The sequence below is a fragment of the Platichthys flesus genome, chromosome 1 (genome assembly GCF_949316205.1).
Source record: "Platichthys flesus chromosome 1, fPlaFle2.1, whole genome shotgun sequence".
Lineage (NCBI taxonomy): Eukaryota > Metazoa > Chordata > Actinopteri > Pleuronectiformes > Pleuronectidae > Platichthys > Platichthys flesus.
In genome coordinates, this window is record NC_084945.1 from 8,557,373 (window position 1) to 8,578,057 (window position 20,685).

The 20,685-nt window shown below is 41.0% G+C and overlaps 1 pseudogene; it reads right to left on the minus strand.

The window, feature by feature from the left end:
- LOC133957404 (WD repeat-containing protein 19-like) overlaps positions 1–20,685 on the minus strand; it is a 60,518-nt pseudogene that overhangs the window by 5,841 nt on the left and 33,992 nt on the right.

Sequence of the window (20,685 nt, forward strand, 5' to 3'; positions counted from 1 at the left end):
AACACTAACTATTGTGACAATACAGACTTAACGCCGCTATCAATATAGATTATCATAAACCGACCCTATCTAAACACTTACCACATCACATCATCAATGAATTTCAGGGTGTTTTGAAACATTTTTTATTTTATTGACTTTGAATCTTGGTTGAAATTGAAAGCACCGTGACAGAGGTCTTTGACCACTTCCCAGGTTGAAAAATGTGTTGACTGGACTCATGGAAAGGATTGACCCACTGAGGTGATGAGGTGGTTGCTGATCTTATTGCTGCTGTGTCACTCACATGGGATAGAGGTGTCACTGCTGCCACCAGCAGTTCCAAAAAGCCGCTCTAGTAGAGGTGGGGTGTGAAGTCGCACCTGTTCTTGCCCTTTGTTACCAGAGAAGAATCTATTCTAGCCACCAAATGTGGTCTCTCATAATTACATCGGTGACAAACCGCTGACATTTCACATCATGTTGGGCTCAGATCTCAGGGGATTTAATGGTGTAAGAGGGATTCAAATTTAAGTTCCCCCCTATAGATGACATTTAAAGAGTCAGGTTACCGAGATAATTTACTGCTTCCATGAATCATTTTTAAAACAGCAGGCAGATGGTGAGACTGACATATGAGATGTGCAGAATACAACAAGTACACATATCCATCATGCCATGTGTCGGGGATGCAGATGACGGCTGTGCGGGGTCTCCATTGGCCTTTATTTGTCCCATTCAGTTCAATCCCTTCTCCATGGGTCTTTTTCACAGTTGACATTCTGACATGTCACAGCGGGAAAAGCACTGGGGTAAATACTGGAGTTAATTACAGAGACTCTTGACTATAACAGAGTCGGTGTTAATGCTATCAGGAACACATGGGCCTATCCCGCTGTTACGAGTCAGAGTGTCTGCTGTGAAAAAGGCCTATTTGTTTTTTTGTCTGTTTTCCTGCCAACGGTGAGATTTGCCACACAGGGCGAGGAAATGGCAGCTCAGACCCCAGATCTCCAGAGCCCAGTCGAGTTGTGGCAATGAGGATGAAGTGGTTTCTTTATTTTTTACTTTTTCATGTTCCTCAATTGAACATCCGATAGCAACAAACACGAATAATTAAGAAATAGCTAAAGAATCACCAAAGGCTCTCACATCTACCCACATGCACACCTTCCCACACACACAGCAACACCACAACTACATGAAAGCAACAGTGCAAACAGCCGGCATGGCAATGATCCTTTGCTGTTTTAACTTTGCCCACTCACAAACGGCTCCATACATTCTGCAAAGATACATTAAAGTCAAAAATCAGACTGGTGGAAACCAAAGTACTTCATCCACAAATATTCACGTTTGCTTCCATTGGACTGTGTTTAAAAATAGCAAAGAGTCGCCCATGAAAAGTCTAAATATTTAAATGATCTGAGTTTTAGGCCTTGAAAGGTTAAACAGGTTATATACGTGAAAATATTACATTCATGGTCTTAAATACATTTAAGAAGGTTGTGTGGATGTTAATGCTATGTCCATTGCTTTTAAAATAGAATTTCTTTGGGTGGCATGTGTAGTCTGTGATGTCTTTAGTGTGTTGTTGTTCATTCTTAACAAAACAGATGTTATCAAACTGTAATTAAACTGTAAACGCCTACAGCGTGAAAATAATCTACCAACGCTTTGTACATATAAAGTAACAGAGTGTCAGAGGATTGTGTTGAAAGCCGAGCGGCCGCATTCTGGACTGACTGTAGACAATGGATTGATTTCTGAGTAAGACCTCTATAAAGTGAGTAACAATAATTGAGGCGAGAGGAAATAAATTATTATTATTTGATGACAAAAACTCGATTGCGTAACCATCTTCATGTGGTTTTCAAATCTCAGTGCTAGTTCTCCAAGGTTTGCTGGAGGTGGGATCAGACACAATAATCCTGGGTATGGAGAGGTTCAGTTGGAGGAAGTTGTGTCATTTCAGCGAGGCACTTGTGGATAGTTGCCAGATTTGACTGGTCATTAAAATATGCATCTATTTCTGCTAAATGATCCATTTTATTCAGCAGCTAGTTGTTATCTTTGTTTCCCAGTCATCTGGTACTGGTTTATCTGACAGTTTTTTTAGGGGGGGGGGGATGGGAGCTGTCTGCTGCAGCTCGGAAGAACATCGATAAAAGTCCTACAACTGACCCAAACAGTAGAGTTGTGGGCAGCACAACCCAAAAATAAAAGGGGTAGAAGACAATAAAATGTTTTACACAGCGGTGGGAAAGTGAAGAATCCCACGATAATTCCCTTAGGGCATGTTTCTACAAGCAACACCTTTTACAATGCATGGACCCATTCTTTTCACTGTTAATATAAAATATTGATTGGTGCAGCTTTACATTCCAGCTAGTCCGGGCTCAGTCTGTGAGACTCTACGAGCTCCACAAACAGCACATCTCTGTCCTTCTCACTCCTCACCTAAAACTGGCCATCAGAGGCCTCGGTGACAAGCACTCACCTTGAGTGCTGAATCACACATCCCCGGGGCCGGCCGACTCTGCCTGATGAATTTTCTCGGGGAAAGAAAAGGAGGGGTTATCTCGGAGGTCACCCTAATGTGAGCGACATTCATCAAACCTCGCTCCAGAGGAAGTGGCTGAAATTGGAAAACGGGAAAGGTAGTGATTCTCGGCGGGTTGCAGGCGGGCAGGGGCACAGAGCGAGGGTGGAGGGAGCAAAACAAACAGAGCGCTCAAACACAGAGTCGCGCGATAGCTAACGGATCGGAGATACGGCAAGTGGGCAGTGCATGTTTACATGTTGTGAACTGCAGTCAGCTCATTCATCACACTTGCCGTAATATTTTCCTCCAGCAGTTTTTGCCTTCAATTTGCTGGCACAGGCTGCACCTTCATCCGCTGAGAAACAAACACACATCAAACAATGAAGTGAATTAGTGTGTTCATTTAGAATCATGCATTTATGCATGCGTGTAAGTGCACAGATGTATTCCTACATTACATAAATATAGTAAACATGTTTCAACTTGAAAGCATTTACACGTTTGACTCTTTCTTTTCATTCAGTCTAGGCATTAGAATTTCTTCTCGCTTTTCAAATGGAAATGGTCTCCTCACCTTGAGCACAGCGGATGGATGGATTTGACTGTTGGGCTAAAGCTGTGCTCTACATGTAAATCAGTATTGCATTTCCCTGCAGTGGCACAGCACCGTGGCTCTGTGTTTGCACTGTTGCACGAGAAATTCGTCTTGATTCCTAGCCATAACTTTTCTCGTTTCTTTTTTTTCTAAATATTTTGCTGTGTTTTATTTTGTTCTCACATTTATGAAACATGCAATTCGGGGGAGACCAGAGACTGAAAATTGCCTATAGGTATGGATGTGATTGTTTATCTGCTGCCTTCATGATGGACAATCTGTTCCGTGGCCTCAACCCATGTTGTGTTAGATCGGCTCCGTGACCCTTGGACCATGCGAGAGAAAAAAAAGAAGCAAAGACAGAAACAAAACAGGATGAATATGTTCAACAGATGCTGTTTGTTCCTCCTGTCCACACCTGTGAGTGTCTCCTTACAGATGTGCACTTGTGTGTTCAGTTGGCGTCTTAGCCTCATTTCTCACATCCCTGACATATGAGATATTTTACCCCATTCTCAAGCTGTACCCTGCAGTTTTGAACCAATTAACCAATCTTCCAGAGAGAATCATTACAACCAAATTATCACGAATGAATGTGATACTCACGATCCCACAGACCAGTAAAGCACGTCAGGGGTAAGATCAGTCATACAAAATATTTTGAATGATTGCTGTACAGAGGATTCACAAAGTCTGAGCCAATTCTCTTTCATTTTCTCTCCAAATTCTCCAAACCTGTCTCTGCTATAACAGACTTGACTCTTGCAGATTGTGAGATTTGTCTTCTTGACCTTTTTTCCTCTGATTTTAGTCAGAGAAACTGCAACTAAAGTGTTATTATCAAAACTAGCAACAACCTTTGTTACACTTTGAGGAAAGAGTGTGATTTGGGGAAGGTGCATAATATTGTTGCAATGACCATGTTGCCTCCAGGAAGGAAGTGCTGATAAGTGCCTAAACTCACAAGAGCACAGGGCCGGGGTTTAGAGTTGAAACATCGCCTGCAGGAGTTTGGGTTGAGCTTCAGCTGTGTTCACGTTGAGTCCGATCCCTGGGGCAGAGGGTTCAGTTCTTTGTTGGTGGGGTTAAGTATCGTGGTTCAGTACAAAATACCCAGAATCTCTACCGAGGCCATTCGAGCAGCATATTTATAAATGATTGATCGGCCAGCCTCTTCAGATGACCGTACTGGTGATCCTTCCGTGTGGTTTGTTTATATTCACTCACATTGAGGAGTCGTAAAATGGAGTTGAAATATTTCAGATTTCGACTGTTGAATCAACGCATCACTCAAATACCTGTTGTGTTCACATTATGGCTCGGTGGGTTTATTCGGGATTAAATGGATGAATAACTCCCTGCGTCAGTGTTTTCATTGACATCAACAACTGAAGAACAGTCGGTTAAACTTCAGACAGTCGTTGCTAAACTTCACACGTGTTCTCGCTGCAGGGGTCTGAATTTAAACCCTTTCCCCCTTTCACCATGTTGATGATATATCTCTCAACTGATGTTCATCGTCCGCCGATGGCCAGCTGTGCTCCAGCCTTCGAAATATCTGCTCGTTGTACGTTGTCATCCTGTTTTCTCTGCTAACTATGAATTGCAGTTACTCTGTTATTCAAATTGTTTAACACTTTGATCATATACAGCAAACCTTTGAAAATGGGGTTTGTCCATATGGCATCCTCCATGCTTTTATATCTGCCCTGATTTTGTTATTCAGTAGGAGAGCATCATACATATTTCCCTTCTCCATATTTCTGGTCTGCACAGGGGACAGAACCACATTACCCTGAGTTGGATTATATGCTAACTAAATTTAAAGATGGACGATGCATCTCCACTTTCTCCTTGTGCATAAATGAAGCAAACATTTCCAGGAGGTGTGTGCAGCCATCTTGAGCTTTTTATGTCATTTGGAGTAAGTAGGGATGGGGGGGTGGAGCTGCAGAATCAAGGTCCCACAGACACGCACACTCAACCAATCACAGGTGAGTCTCAACTGTCAAACCTGACTTTAGCATCAAATTACTAATTAAAACCAAGTTTGAAATGAACAATGAACGGCCTAAAACTATAGAAATCATCGGAGAACAAAATGATTAACATGTCCTTTCACGTTTTAGTTTGGTCCATAAACTAACAGGAGGAGGGAGGGTTTAAGACCTATACTGCAGCCGGCCACCAGGGGGAAATCAAGATGATTGGGCTTCACTTTTGGAAGTCCAAACATAAGGGTGAGGCTCTGGCGTGGAGAGCGAAGAAGTGAAGAAGAAAGACCATGCTGGACGCTGACAGCTTTATATCCTGGTGGAGCGCCAGATGTGGGCGGAGACAACCAATCGGCTGTTTACCTTGGAAAAGCAGAGACCAGAAGTGATGTCACTCACAACCAAACTAGCAGGGGCCTTCAGTCCCCACACATATTTCAAACACTTTTCAAATGGAATCAGCTTTTCACATCTTATCAAATTCTTAGACACGTCCCTCCACATTTGGGATTTGGCCCAAAAAATGTAAATGACTAGAATACATTTTTAATCCTGCTTCTGAACCTGGTTGTGTTTTAAGTAAGTCAATGTCCCTGGCCTGTCTCCTGAACGTCTGGTTGGACTGCAGGAGGAGAAAACGGAGACAGAACCAGGGTGCGATTAAAAACCATGTTCATCTGAGGCTTGTAAGAGCGGCCCTGTTGGCTAAACATCCTTCTCTCATGTTTTTCCAAAGACAGTTCCTCTGGGGCTAAATGTGGGAAGTAGGTCATCCCTTTTTTGGAGCGGCCATTTCAGTTGGTACAACATTAATATTTGATGTACATAAAGTCTCATATGAATAGAGGGAAATATCAACTAGAGGGAGGGGTTTGTAACGGCCGTGTAAACACAGAAAAGAACAGCGCCCGTCAACACTGTGACAATGCAAGTACTTTATATATACACCCATGCAGTTTTCATAATAGTCTGTGTATGTCCCTGCACAGATGCACCATCATACACCACTGTTGGTAGTCAATGCAAATTATAAAAATACTTGATTTAATTCAGTTGAGAAAAGCCTGTGTTTGAGATGCCACGGAAAATAATTAGAGGAAGGGAAAAAGTCACCAAAATGTGTTTTTGTTTTTTTATATTTGGATTTATACATTTTTTAATGTGGGTCATGTTGTGTTCCCAATTTTAGAATTTGAAAGTACAAGCTTACAAGGATGTAAAGGCAGCTATAGGCGCCTCTGCCAAATCAATGTAGGGCAAGCACAGAGTGGACATTTTTGAAGTGCAGTGAAAACTAAGAACGGGCTGCACATGTTAGTGAAATCAGGACTTCTCTTTAGAAAATACTTGATCAAAATGTGACATTTTAAGTTGCTTGGCTCTCATATTCCTATTTCGAGCCAAAATCCAAGAACAGATTCAAACGGACTCTCTATCAGTCTTTGATGCGAGATGGATGCAAATTAGACATAATGTTCACTGTGTGATTTACTTGGAGATTACTTTGTTTTTCAAGTTTCGAACAAGAAATGAATGACCACACTCCCCTCATTATATCCCAAAATACACAAGGGCACGGAAGGAAATTTATCTTCTCAAATGCGGCACAGGGCAGATCCCGTGAAAGTGCACCTGTGTTTTGATAAACGCGACTGCATAAGCATAGTTTCGATGTTAGGGTTTTGCATTCACTTGCAAATATGAATGGTTTTCAGAAGTGAAGAGAAAGTTTGAAAACACAGCTTTAGGTAACTGTTAGCCTTTAATAGTATTATTTGATATTATACAAATAACAGACTCAGATCAGAGCATGCAGGTTCTCCAGCCATGTGATGATCCTGGTCAACATTGCATCCATGAGGAGAGCACCATTAAATCTGTTTATTGTCTTCGTCACCATATTAAATCAGATTTTGGGGCCTGAAGAGTTAAATCCGATGCATCACTTGACACTTGAGGTGAGTTCTTCATCAATCTGTTGTCGACAGTCGTTTTCCCTCGACTTTGCCAATTATGCCAAAAGAACCTTGTTAAGATAAGTCCCCTAAAATTCAGAACGCCACATTATGTTCGGGGCCACATTTCCTCCTGATACACTCATGAATGGCATCAGTACATGTAAAACTAATTTCACAGTGTTACAGGTGGTAAAAGCTTATCTGGAAGCCATCCTACATACTGTGGCCAACAAATCCTCAATTAAGGTTATATAGCCTTTATCCTCTAATGGAAAAAAAAATATTGTTTTTAAATGCAAATGTCACATCATTTAAAAACGTTAATGTTTTGAGTTGCTGCTCACACTCGGGTAAACAAATTAAAAAAACAATGCAGGTGTTTTTCTTTTACTTTCACTCATTATTTTGTTCTGAGCATTTACAACATTTGACATGTATTTATTAATTCAGAGAGACAGGATACAGTTCACACATTTCAGATTTAAATACATGAGCGATACGTCATTAAAAGTGACCTGGACAACTGGGTGACACCTCACCTGTTGTTTTGTGATTTTTTGTTTAGAGTTTAATGAATAGTCTGTATACTGTTTTACAGATTTCTCATTAAAACCTGGGGCATTTGCCAGGTCACACAAAATAAGGAAAAAATAAAAAGTGCCACTAATAGGAAATAAAAGTTGTGACTAAATTGTCAAATTCATTTTCGGGGTCACAAAAGGAGGCCCTATCACTTTAGGTACAACGTTTCCTTTGCACTGAGCAACTTAAGTTTAAGATAAACTGACTAAAAAATTGCCTGCAGACAAAACTCATGCATGGAGAGAACTGGCCGTGTTATCTGTGGGTTTGTGCGTTTGTGTTTTTCTCCCAAAACAAACAACAAAGATAATAGATTAGTGTGGCAGTGTTCTTCTGCAGCTGTACCTTGCAGGGATGAGCTCACCACCATGGGCCAGATGGTCCAATGTGGCAAAATGGAAGTGAAAGAGGAAAGTTTGAGTAACGCAATCTGGACCGTGGGGAGGGGAAGTGTCGATATCAACATCACAGTGTAATAAGATAATTGCGAAATAATGTATGGGAGGTTATGAACTCCCGCTTGTACGCAGCCGAGATCCTTGCAGAGCACGGCGGTGTCTAATGTTGTGTATAATGATGGCGCGGCCGCTTCAAAGTAACCTCCAACACATAAACTGAGCTCGCTACAAGCGGCGACTTCCTTTGCGAGCCACAGCTACTGCAAAGCGGGTTTACATACAGCACGTCGCCCTCTCCCCACCTGCTGGGATGACACTCGGCGACATCTCACTGAATATTCATCGGGTGCTCAGCCTGCCTCCGCGGCATCCCACTGGCAGGAAGCCTAACGGGACATTTCAGGGGATATATGTTCCAGAAAGGATCTGTGCTTGTTTGATGTTATTTACAACATGGCTAAGCTGTGTGCGTACATGCAGTTTGTTGGTCCAACCCTATAGTGATTGAATCATCACCCTTTCAGACACGTGGCGGCAAAACAAAGAAATCCACAATATTTTGTCAACGCAGGTCTTCATTGCTAGATTACATTATAATGTACAATCCTTGAAGCTATTATGTTGACCCCCTGCAGCTCCCAATTAAACTGTTCCCAGGAGATTATGCAGATCATCGTCAGCGACTTCATGCTTTGTGAGAGGAAACCGTTGAGTTGTTCAAAGGTAAAGTTCAGTGCTTTGAGTGCCTCGCATGAAACGCCACTGAGAAGCAGTGCAGTGCTGTGATGGCAGTGATTGATATACAGCACTCCAGGTAAAATAATGCACGTTCCGACATCGGAGGAGGGAAAGTGCATTTTCTTGAATTTTGGTTACACTGACATTTTTGGATAAAAGTTGAGCTTTTGCATTAAAAAAAGCTCTGAAGTGCTTTCAGCGAGTTCAAAAGAAGAAAACGTCACAGCGGAGGAAACTCACTCAGCTGTGCAGCCGCAGCGGACCGGCCTGGAGAGTACAGGTCTTTGTTTGAATCTGAAAGTGAATCCTTGACTGCTGTATTTCTAAAACATAATATAATAATAATAAACTTTTATTTACAAAGCACCTCACCAATACCAGAAGGAAACAGTTAAACAGCAAACAACAAGAAGCCATTTCCTGTCATTGCTTTTAAAATAATCAATACTCTATTTGAAAATCAATCAGCTACAGAAGTAACACATCTTACAGATGAAAGAAGAGAATCAAATTGAAATAAATGTATCACCTTTATATAAAAAGAATATAAACTACATAAAAAACTTATTGTAACAGCATATACCAACACAGATGCATGTGATTATGTGTACAATAAAAAAAAGTAGTGTATGGTCCTTTTCTAATTGGATCTCTTCTCTGAAATGGATTATATTATCTGCATGGTACAATTTCTGCAACGCGGCATCTGCAGCGACAACAGAGCATCAGAGTGGTTCAGTATGACGCAGACAACTAGTGCAGGCTCAAAGTTCAGAGTATTTATTATATATTGCAAAAACAGCAATATGTGGACCACTGTTTCCCATTTTCCACCTCCTGAGACCTGAAACTGGTGAAGCTAGCATGCTGAGACGAGCAGCTGCAGGAGAGAGATAGCATGACCTCAGGCTCACAGCCGTGGCATCAATCTTGACCCCCCCGCTCAGCGCCATGGACGGCGGGTCACAGTGTGCCCAGGTCATCTTCACAGGAGGATGTCAAGGGGCCAACAGGGACACTTGCCCTCCCACTTCCCTTCCTCCCTCCAGGTGCTCTCCAGATCTATTTTATGTTTTGAGGTGAAAGCAGGATGATGTGCTCAGTTCAAGCCGACTCATGACTCTGACTGTGGAGGAGCCGGGTTAAACTCCAGTGCACTTTTCTCCTCCAAAAAAAAAAAACATGGCCATCAGCATTCTGGTCCGTTTAATGCGACGATTTGCAGAGGGTGTGCAGCACGCGCTCATTGTGCCTGCAGAGCCGTCCAGGTGTGCTGCACTTATTTCAAATTTGAATTTCAAATTAGAATAGAAAAATATGAGCATAACTGTACAGCAGATGAAGTAAGTCGATTATTTCAGCTTTGAAAGCTTTTTGAATCCGACCCACGGAAAGAGTTTAAGCGTAGAGTGAGAGCAGCTGACCGTGAGCTCTGTGTGAGACTATTATCTGTCCCAGGAAGCCAGTTTAATGCTCATCAAAATAACAATTTTCACACTGTAAGAGGGACGCACTGTATTCTGCTGGTTAATGGGATGGAGATGAAGATTTGCTTTTTTGGGAATACAAGCTTTATAAATGCTGATTTAAGGCTATAGAGTGGTTTATGAAAAGGAAAGAATGTCCAAATACTATAGATTTTCTATAATGATATTCAATAAAAGGGGCTGAAGGTGTAAGAAGGAGACTTAACTGTATAATATTGTATATATCTAGAAATATATAAATCTTATCTGGTAAACAATGTTTTTATTAGTTTTATACGGCGGAGCAATATATTTACTATTTGCATAATGATGCATTGAAGCCAACCGTATAATGGAGAAGGCCCATTAAAACAATCTTTCACAATACAGCCTGTGTTGAATGATAATGAAGAAGCCTCCTGTCTGCAACGATTGTGTGAGCCTCCATGGAAATAACACTCTACTGTACTGTGTCTCACGTGTTGCCCTCATTGCATCAGCTGCCAAAACTGGAATTGGACCTTTCACTTTGTAGATTGATTCATCTTCCGACTTCCTCTGAACACCCTCGGTGCAATGTGCAGAAACCTGCTAAATTTTCCGATTTGTGTTTTCTGAGGTTTGCTGCCACTGGTGATTATAAGTTATATTGGACATCTGATCAAAGCATTGTTTTGCCTTTTTATTCAGAGCACTCCAGAGTCATGAGGTTTTCTCCAGAAGCCCATTTGATTCTGGTCCAGTCCTGGCCTGGTCAACAGCTAATTTACTTTAATGTGACTAGCTGGCTAATTAGCTGGCAATGTGTTTCCATCAGCTTCTTTTAGACTCATGTTTGTATGATAAAGTTACTGGTTTTCCTTATGATCATTGCTAATATGCTCGTATACTCATATGCTTTCATAAAACTATATCCAGTGACTTATGAATGAATGGGCAACATGCATAAGCATATCCCCCAAATGTATCTCGTTTAAAACACTTTTAATTTCGATGTGACGTTTTGACTGGTCCCAGAACAGACCTACATCCAATCAGAGCAACAAGGGATTGGATATTTTTAATTTTTCATACTGTTAACTTGTGCCTGTCGCAGATTCCACAGACCTCTCCGAAGCTGCAGCCATCTTGATTGCTAACGAAAATGCTTCTGGGGCAAATTGGGTGCTCCACTTTGTCAGTCGTCATATCAAACCGGCGACATTTTAGATGAAGTGCTGTGACCGGCGGACCCAGTCTAATGACGCACGGGGAATCGGTCTGAAAGGGAGGGACTGCAAATAAACATGAGCTCCGGGTTCCAGGCTACCATTAGCACTGAAGTAATTGTCAGCAGAGTGCGTGGAGTCAGTGTGAGATTCCCTGAGAACATTACAAATGGCACCACTCACACTGCTCTAACTCAAGCTCTATGTGGTGTGCTGCCATTTCTGTTTCAATCAGTTGTGGTGTACATTCACACTGATCATGTACAGGAGCCATGAGTGGAAAAGCAGTGTGCACTACTGACCTTTGCGTATTCACCGAATAGTCAGAATTGGAATTGGTCAGAAACATGACAGGCACAGAGAGGGCCGGTAAAATCTGAAGGATTTTTGATCCCGGGCCATTGTGACCTCTTAAAAGTTCAATGACTCACTGGTTCAGAAACTCACCGGGATTTGTCCCAGAAGTCCTGGAACAGAAAGGCACAGAGACAAAGAAAGAGATTGTTCTGTTTCTGCTTAACAATTGAGTCAACTTAGCTTTCAAACAGTGGGGGAGTTGCAAGTATGAGTTGTGATTATTTCTGGCCATGGAAAATGTCCCTACCTCTCTGCACGATAGCTTCCATCAGCTCCCAGCAGTAGCTGTAGCGGCTGATGTTAGGTAACCATAAATAGCTCAGGTAAACTAGGATATGCTTGTGTTACCTAGGTTATGCACAATCCATTAAGGCCTTTGAATATGAATTGAGACCACTGTGTCACACTCGTATCATGAGGTTGTAATAGAAAGCACACCTAAGAACAATACTCTTGATTAGCAATACGCTACATTCTTCATTGGAAAATGTGATTTTAGAAACATTATCACTCAGTGCTGATCACTCTAAAAAATATTGAATAGGTTAACAGAGGGGACTACTTCCTGTGAGGACTGTTTCATAAAGCCACAATTCCATAGTGGCACCAGAATTTAAAAAAGTCACCCGCTGAAACCTAATTAGATTTGAAATTCAAATTTGTTTTGTTTTCATATGAACTATCAACTAATTATGTCCCGTTAAATACAAAAACACCACAAATAAGTGACAAATGGGTAAAATTATACTAAATAAAACCCTTGATACAAGATATTTTTTGACTGTAATGTTCAATTTTTGAACCTCTTGCTCCCTCCAAAGAAACGGGGAAAGAGCAGTCCTTAATAATTCAGTAGAAGAGCTGCTCCAGGCGTATTGGAGCCCAGTCACCCTGAATACATCTCTGGGCTATACTCCCATTTATCAATTACTGTGGAGCTTTTCAGGAGTCTAACATTAACCTCTAAGAATAATTGTGCTCATCCTTGTTACTCATTTAGAACATTGAAGCTGCCCATCCACTTTGGTCCTTTGGAATTGTACAGAAAGCTATTTTAGCAACATTTATATTAATGAAATGGGCCTTAGTATCAGATAGCAGACTCTTTGATTACGTACGGGATGTACAGTTTGTTTAGACTGTGAAATGTTGATGTCATGTATTAATAATAATAACCACATGCACCTACATGAGAGGGTATAGATAGAGGAGATCAAAGGGGCTTTGGAGTGAACTTAAAGTGAAATGCTCTGAAAAATCTTTGATACACTCACTGTCATAAGTGGAGGCTAATCCCCAATCTTCCACTTGAATTAAATATTTCGATTTGAATAACAGAACTTGTAATATTGTTGAAATGGCTGGCAATTTGTTACACACCAATTTACAAACGTAGGAAGTACTACGAGCCCCTGCCCATGTAAGACAAAAAAGGTTAAACATCAACCTGTTAAATTTTACATAATAACATACAGCGTACAATGCTAAACTCATTCCACCCGCATGACCCTGAGATCTGTCAAAGAAAACGCCAGATGATGTGAATGTAAGGAATCTCTTTGTAAGATGAATATTGTACTTTCAGAATACATCTGTCGGGAGTGTGTGTGTGTGTGTGTGTGGGGGGGTTAACTTCCCATCCTTCAAAGTGTATTTGAATGAATGATGAATGAGGGTGTTTGGGAAAAGGGCCAAAGAATGAAGGCAGGAAAAGCCAAAATGTCTTTCTGCATTGACAGCAACATTTTCCCTGAGAGGGTTTTCGAGTGTGTTAACACTGACATCTCATTGGAGCTTGAAATTCAATTTGAGTTAAAAATCCAGCGCAGGAAGTCGGTGGTCGGACAAAACGGTCGTTTATCAATCAGCTTTGTCAGTGACATCCTCTGAGCGTGCGTGAGCAGCACAGTAAACCCAGACGTTGCAGCAGAGTGAGGATTTAAAGTCCGTGCTGTGGTGTTTTTACTTGTGCATGCGCCCGTCTCCTCGACCGAGCCTAACATAGTCTGCACTTTGTTAACCTCTGTGCGTCTTATTTCCCCCCCGGTGAAGATGTTCTTGGAAACACAAGGAGCACAAATAAGCAGCTGGTGACTTCATGTGTTTCAGAAGAGACGCTTAGTAGTCCTCACCCGTCCCAGGCTGCCGGCACAAGTCGCCAGCTCACGGGCAATGGCATCATGTATTATTGTAATTAGTTCACAAGTTTGTAAAATTGGGTTGATGTGAACATCGTGACTCGACAGCACATGTGACGCGTTCTTTATATATTTGAATCACCACCGATAAACTTTTATTTCCTATTTTCCGACCGGAACGCAGCCGTGATTAATTGCGATTCGACACTTTTGATGACACTGATGCTATCAACAAAATTTATTTCTGCCATAAACCGGCAAAAGTTGATTTGGATGTGTCCTAATTACACTTCTATCATGTGCCCCAGACCATGTGCTGGGGTCTGGAAAAGGAGCCCAGCGACTCGTACCACCACCAGTATCCCAAGTTGTGCAGACTGGACAGCTGAACACATCAAATCCAGAGCAGCATTCATTTTAACATATCACAGCCACAACCGCTTTTAATGCCACAGCAACACATATGTAGTGTGTTCACTTTATATTACTTTCATTATGCTGCAGTTGGCTTTTTATGAGTCGTTCCACATCTTAAAACACTGGGTGGTAAATCTACAATTTTCTTAATTATATTAATTTGGCAGGTATGAAATGATCTACAGAGAATCACGTTCACTGACAGTCTATCTTTACATCAGTATCACATCAACTATGGGAAAGAAAGTGTGTGATTGTGTCATGCGTGACTCCGGATGGTACAGAGGAACATCACACAGTCTGCAGCCGAGCCAGGGGGGGAAGCAGGTTTACCTAATTTCTTAAGCCGTGCGTATTAAAGTCGGGCAATGAATGTTAACAATGCACCGCGCTAGACGTGGCAAGGATTTATAGTAATGAACCCAAAAGTGCTGTGCTACTCTGCAAGGGCAAAGCAAAGACATGCTTGCACTTTGGGAGATTAATGTGAAGTTCTGTTGACCTTCGCTTGTCGAGCAAGGACACAGCCCCGTGTGACAGGCCAAGTTTTTTTCTTTTTTTTTAAACACTGCCGATATTCCTCTGTGTAATCCTGCTCACAGATCAATTTGTACAAAGCCTATTATTCATGATCTACCCGTGTTGTACTGGCAGCAACGGCACTAATAGTGACTAATAATGCAGAACGATGTTTTGATCTACATGATATTAATACTTAACCAAGTGTTTCGCGATGAGACAAATTTGATGAGCTTTGTTTTGTCAAAGACAGATCCATTAAAGTCTGTCAGGAAATCCATCAGTGACTTCAGCACCGGTTTGACTTTTAAGGAAATATATTCACGCTGCTGTAAATGAGTTTGACAATTTAGGGAAAACTGAATTTATTTATATCCACTATTAGGAGTCTATTCTTCACAATCTCAAGGAAGAAAAAACATTCATTAGCTTATTCATTTTTTAATTTGTAGTTTCATGACTAAAAAGCCTTGACGATATTCTATATTCTAATTAACGTCCACAAAACCCGTGAACCGACCAAAACAAACAATGAGTTGATAACTTACAAATATTCCCTCAGTAGCAAAAGCCTGATAAAGATTAATCATCAGTGCGGTGGAAATTATTTTCATTTAAAAAAAATTGCACACACCCATCATCGCATTGACTGACACATTCTTTTAATTTCATGAACATGGCCCAAATCTGCCCCTGTTATGCATTAAACGCATAATTGATTACAAAAAAATAAAAATTACCCTGAAAATGAAAGGGGTTGTTGTTTGTTTTTTTAACTTCTTGACTTTAATACTATGGGACTTGACCATCTGGAATAAAGACCCTCAACTTATACTTGTGTATTTTTTTTTGCTTTTTGTGTAGGTCTTTTTAAAGAATTACTCCAACTGTTGATATTTTAAGAACCGACAAATTTGCAAAAAAGTGTTCCTTATGCATATGTGAAACACAATAATAAATAGTTAAACTAATCCACAAAACAAAGTGTCTCCTCTGCATTCAAATAACTCAAATAACATAGCAAAAAAAGAGGAATGTGGCAGATAGACTGAATCATATTTCGTCAATTTAAAATATTACTTTCAAGGCTCATTGTGCGCTAGTGTTTGTGTAGGAGTGACACTATCGACTATGCCTAATCCATCCTTTAGGTGTACAATATAACAAAGGCTGTTTTGGAGGTGTGACCTTCTCAAATGGTGGAGGACAGTCCGAGATTTATGTCACAGATGAGCGCTCCTGTTGGAAGCCCTGACAGACGGATAATCCTGTGGTTTAAACTTGGCAAATATTGATCTCATGGCCCCTCAGTGGCAAGCCTCAAGACCTGAAATTGAGGGAAATGGATTACTCTGCAGAGTCAGAAAAGAAGACGGATGAGGAGGAGCAAAATATACTATCCTGAGCATCGGGCCAGATAACACACGGGGAAGAAACGTAGACATTAATTCTCGGCCGTGCCATTCGGAGCCATTGCATGCTCTTCTCTCACTGAAGGATTGTCTTGTCGGTCTTAACATTCACGGTTTAAATGCCGCTTCTCCCCATCCATCAAAGCAACCGCCCCTATTGACATTAACCTCAATAACATTGCCAGGCATAACAAGGCTGTGTGGAGAGCGATGCGGTGGAGGATGGAGGAGGGTCACTGCTGGGACTTTATTTTGTTTTAAGTTAGAAATGTTTTCTGTGTCCGGCCTTAAAGCAATGTGGACTTCAGACACTTTATCCTACAGCGGTTAAATTCGGTGGATCATTACACCAAGCAGCTACTACAGCCTGGCCTTGCCATGCCTCAGTTTATGGAATAAAATTAGCCCGAGGACGGTGGCTGGGTCACATGAATGTTTGCTGCTTAGCCAAGAAAACGTTGGCTCGTAACAGATCTGTTATTTACTGCTCTGAGTTGAACGGAGAATCGTTTACAATCGATCTGATCCACATATTGAACCTAGTTGAGGCTGTTAAGCTACTGTTCCCTTCCAGTGCTGGTTCTGCAGATATCACACGATGCAGGCGACCACATTACTTTTGCTCAGTTGCCATGGAAATGTAGATGTTCAAACCTCTCACAATTTTGTTCACAAATTGCTTCATAGTTTATTCTTGACCTTGAAAGCAGCTGTTTCTTTTACTGTTTAGATTTATACTTTGTGCTGCTGATAAATGCAGTATTATATAACAGTACTATTCAAGTTGCTTTTAGATAGACGGCTACATGTCATGCAACTGCATAGCGGAGGTAACAGACACACAACTGTTGAGATGGAGCACAACCAACCAACCAGTAACCGGCTAATTTTGTGAGGATTTTTTTAAGTGGATTGTTAGTGGAATTTTTATTGATAATGGATCAATCTGTTGGTTACTTTATTCATTAATCAACTGAATGTTTGGTTTCTCAAAATTCAAAAAGTAGTGAGAAATACATGATGTGATAGAATGAGACGCATTTAAAGTGCTTATAAAAATGTGCAAGCACTTTATATGTGTAAGCCATAATTGTAAAGAATTCAATGTCCTCCTCCCTGTGTGATACAAAACACAAGTGGCAGCCAGACATCATTTTCCCTCAAAGGTCGGAATCACCTGCAGAGCGAACTTTGAGCAGTTAGGGTTCACTTCCTTGTTGAAGGGCACTTCAGTGTGTTGATGAAAACCATATTGCAAAACCCTCCGGGGAGTCGTTCACCGGTCACAATACTTTTGTGTGGGAAGACGTCGTGCAGCAGCTGGATGGTGGGGGGGGACCTTTTGGCATCACCACTTGGCACACCTGTCCATGGATCAGGTTAATTGGCTTTGAACAAGGTAAAAAGTATTTTATTCACCGGTGAAGAGGAAGAGGCACCTGAGGAAGAAGAGAGATAAATGTCTTCAGAACAGAGACACGACACTGGAAGTTTTCTGAAGGCTGCTGTTAATGGACTGTTTGAGCGTCCCTGACTTTGGTCCCTGATTGGCTGTTAAAAGCAAGTTAAGGTCATTGTGACATATTGTATATAAAATATGAAGTGGCCAAATTCAAAGAGATGTAGCCTACATAGTTTTGACTGCTATAGCACTTAGCACTGCCAACAGTACAGTACAAGTCACATTCACCCATTCATACAGCTTATATGTGATGTCATGTAATGCACTGGTGGTGCAGTCATCAGGTTCCGTGTGCGGTTCAGCCTCTTGCCTAAGGACACTTCTGAATGCAGGCTGGAGGTGCCAGGGATCAAACTGCCGGACTTCTGGTTAGCTGATGACCCTTTCTTCCTCCTAAACCACAGCTGCCGTCATCTCCTTGCTTGGGCGAGGATTAACCACTATGCATTTATACAGAAAAACATTTTTTTGAAAATAAATCATACTTATTTATTAATATCGTTGCTGTCCCGACAAAATAAAAGGTTATAATGTTAGTGGGGAATTGTCTCAGGGTCCTGGGGCCTGTATTCCACTAAGGTAAGATTTGGGTTTAACTCTGGTTTGTGGTACGTTCAGAGGATCAAATCAATACCTGTCAACAGCCCAACTGATCAATTATTACTATTATCAGATACATGGAGTCTTGCAGGATCATAAGAGTTAACATCAACGTGCTAGGAAATAAAAAGCAATAGATATTTTTATAGATCAGTCATATTCAGTTTTTTCACTCCGGTTTTAAAAACAGAGCTTCTAACAGTGAGTTTAACACACTCAATAACAACACAATGACAATTATAGCTGCATTTTAATTGCAAGTGTATTTGATCCCCCAACAGGATCCATGTGAGTGTTGATGCTTTTATTCTCCTGCTCCATCACTGCAGCTCAAAATAACATGATGGGACTTTGTGGTGGTAATGGGAAGTAAAGACGATGCCCTCTGTTGTCTTTTATTAGAAAGATAATCCACACTGTTAAATATTCCTCATGGTTATTAATCACCATTCCTGTCGGATAGAATTCATCAGGCTTGTGATTTTTTTTAAAACTCCTCTCCTCCACCTCTGCTTCGACTGCAAAAACAGAACCACAGTCATTTGAACTTATTTATCTAATGCAAGTATTGATCGCCTTAGATATCATATTTTAGAGATTTCAAATGTTTCTGTAGCTTTTTTGATTCTGGTCAAGGGATTATAATCTTTGCGTTTGACATTTAATTTCCCTTTTTACCATATTATCATCATTGCATCCAGCCGATCTCATTATCTTTTCCCTTGTTTCATAGGCGGATAGAAAAACCCAGAGGTTCTAACCAGCTTTGTGATTCACTTCCTTTTGAACTGCCGCTGTTGAGCTCAGTGAAGCCGGACTTGAACTTGCTTTGGTCTTCAGTGTCATATATTTACAGTACAACAATCCATTTGTAAGATTTCATTACATGCACATTCATGTTGCAGATTCATTCGTCAAAAAGCAACTCAGAGGTGAATGCAAGACTCCATCTACAACGATGAGTGTGTCTGCGGCAGCTCTTCAAAGTTTGTGTTGTTGCCTCTTTGTTTGCTTTATTTTGTTTGAGGCCGTTTTGTAAAGGAAATGAAGCGTCAGTGTGTGTTTACATGGTTTGTCTGGTTGGGGAGTTTCCAGCCTGTGGCAGAATGGGGGGATATATTTCACCAGCCTTACCATGAGTGACCACATTCATACAGTTTTTTTGCAGCACAAGAACATTTTACACTCTATTTATGTGTTGATGCAAAGCGTGAATCTCTGCGGGACATCGAGGTTGCTTCTCCCACTGGGGAAGTTTAGTATCTGGGTGACTCGCTGTGATCCCAGTGGGAAGGGATGCACAGCAGAGGATGTGCTGGGACCAGTGGTGCATGGCAATGCGTCGCAGTCCGGGTGGCAACGAATAATGGATTTAGCTTTTACCGCCACTTGATTACGCAAAATAAGACGACAGCCTTGTCACACTTTGTTTTTTCGTGGCATTGATAGTTACTTAGTTCAGTGAAATCTCAGAGAAACTGGAGCAGCTAATGAGGAAAAGATAATTCAACATGTCATCATCTTTTCTTGGTAGAATATTTGAGCTGCTGTTTGGATTATTTACGAAACATTTCTGAAGGTTATTAAATATCAATATTGACAACTTGAAACTGCAAAAGATAAATTTCTGCTCTGACTTTCTGACATTTGCCATTTTTATAAATAGCTAAATGGGCTGTTACGTTAATTTACAGCATCTGAAATTCAGAAATGTCTGACGCTTTCCCTAAAAAGCACGACTGTAATTTAGCTGCTCGTCTTCTGTGCTAAAAATATCCTCTGCAGTTGATTATGTTGTATTTTGTTGAATTTGTGAAATGTAATAAAAAAAAAATAAATAAATAAATCCTTTATCCTGGAAACACACACAGTGAGACACTCACGGTTTGGTTGCAGCCCAAGCTCATCTTGGCAATGCCTGAGCAAATAAGAGACAACACTTCTGGGCAGAGTTCCTATCGACTCAGTAGCCTCGTCCAACTGCAAGGAACAAATGATTAGACAAGTGAGCCCAAATTGACTAAAACCGCACAACAATACACTAACAGTGCGAACAAAAGGGGCCGAATGCCCCACATAATTAAATCAGAAATGTGCCATAAACAAATATTGTTCCCACGGTCGGACCAACAGTTTTAACCTTGTTTCTACGTTCTGGCAACTGTACAAATATACTATTTAAGTAATTACCATTTCAGATTGTTTCAAGGTTGTGGTCTTTTTTAGGAATGATCTTGAATTTATTGCTGCTCTATTCATAGATACATCATAGATACGACAAATTCGGACATTTCACATGCGACCGGAAAACAAATGT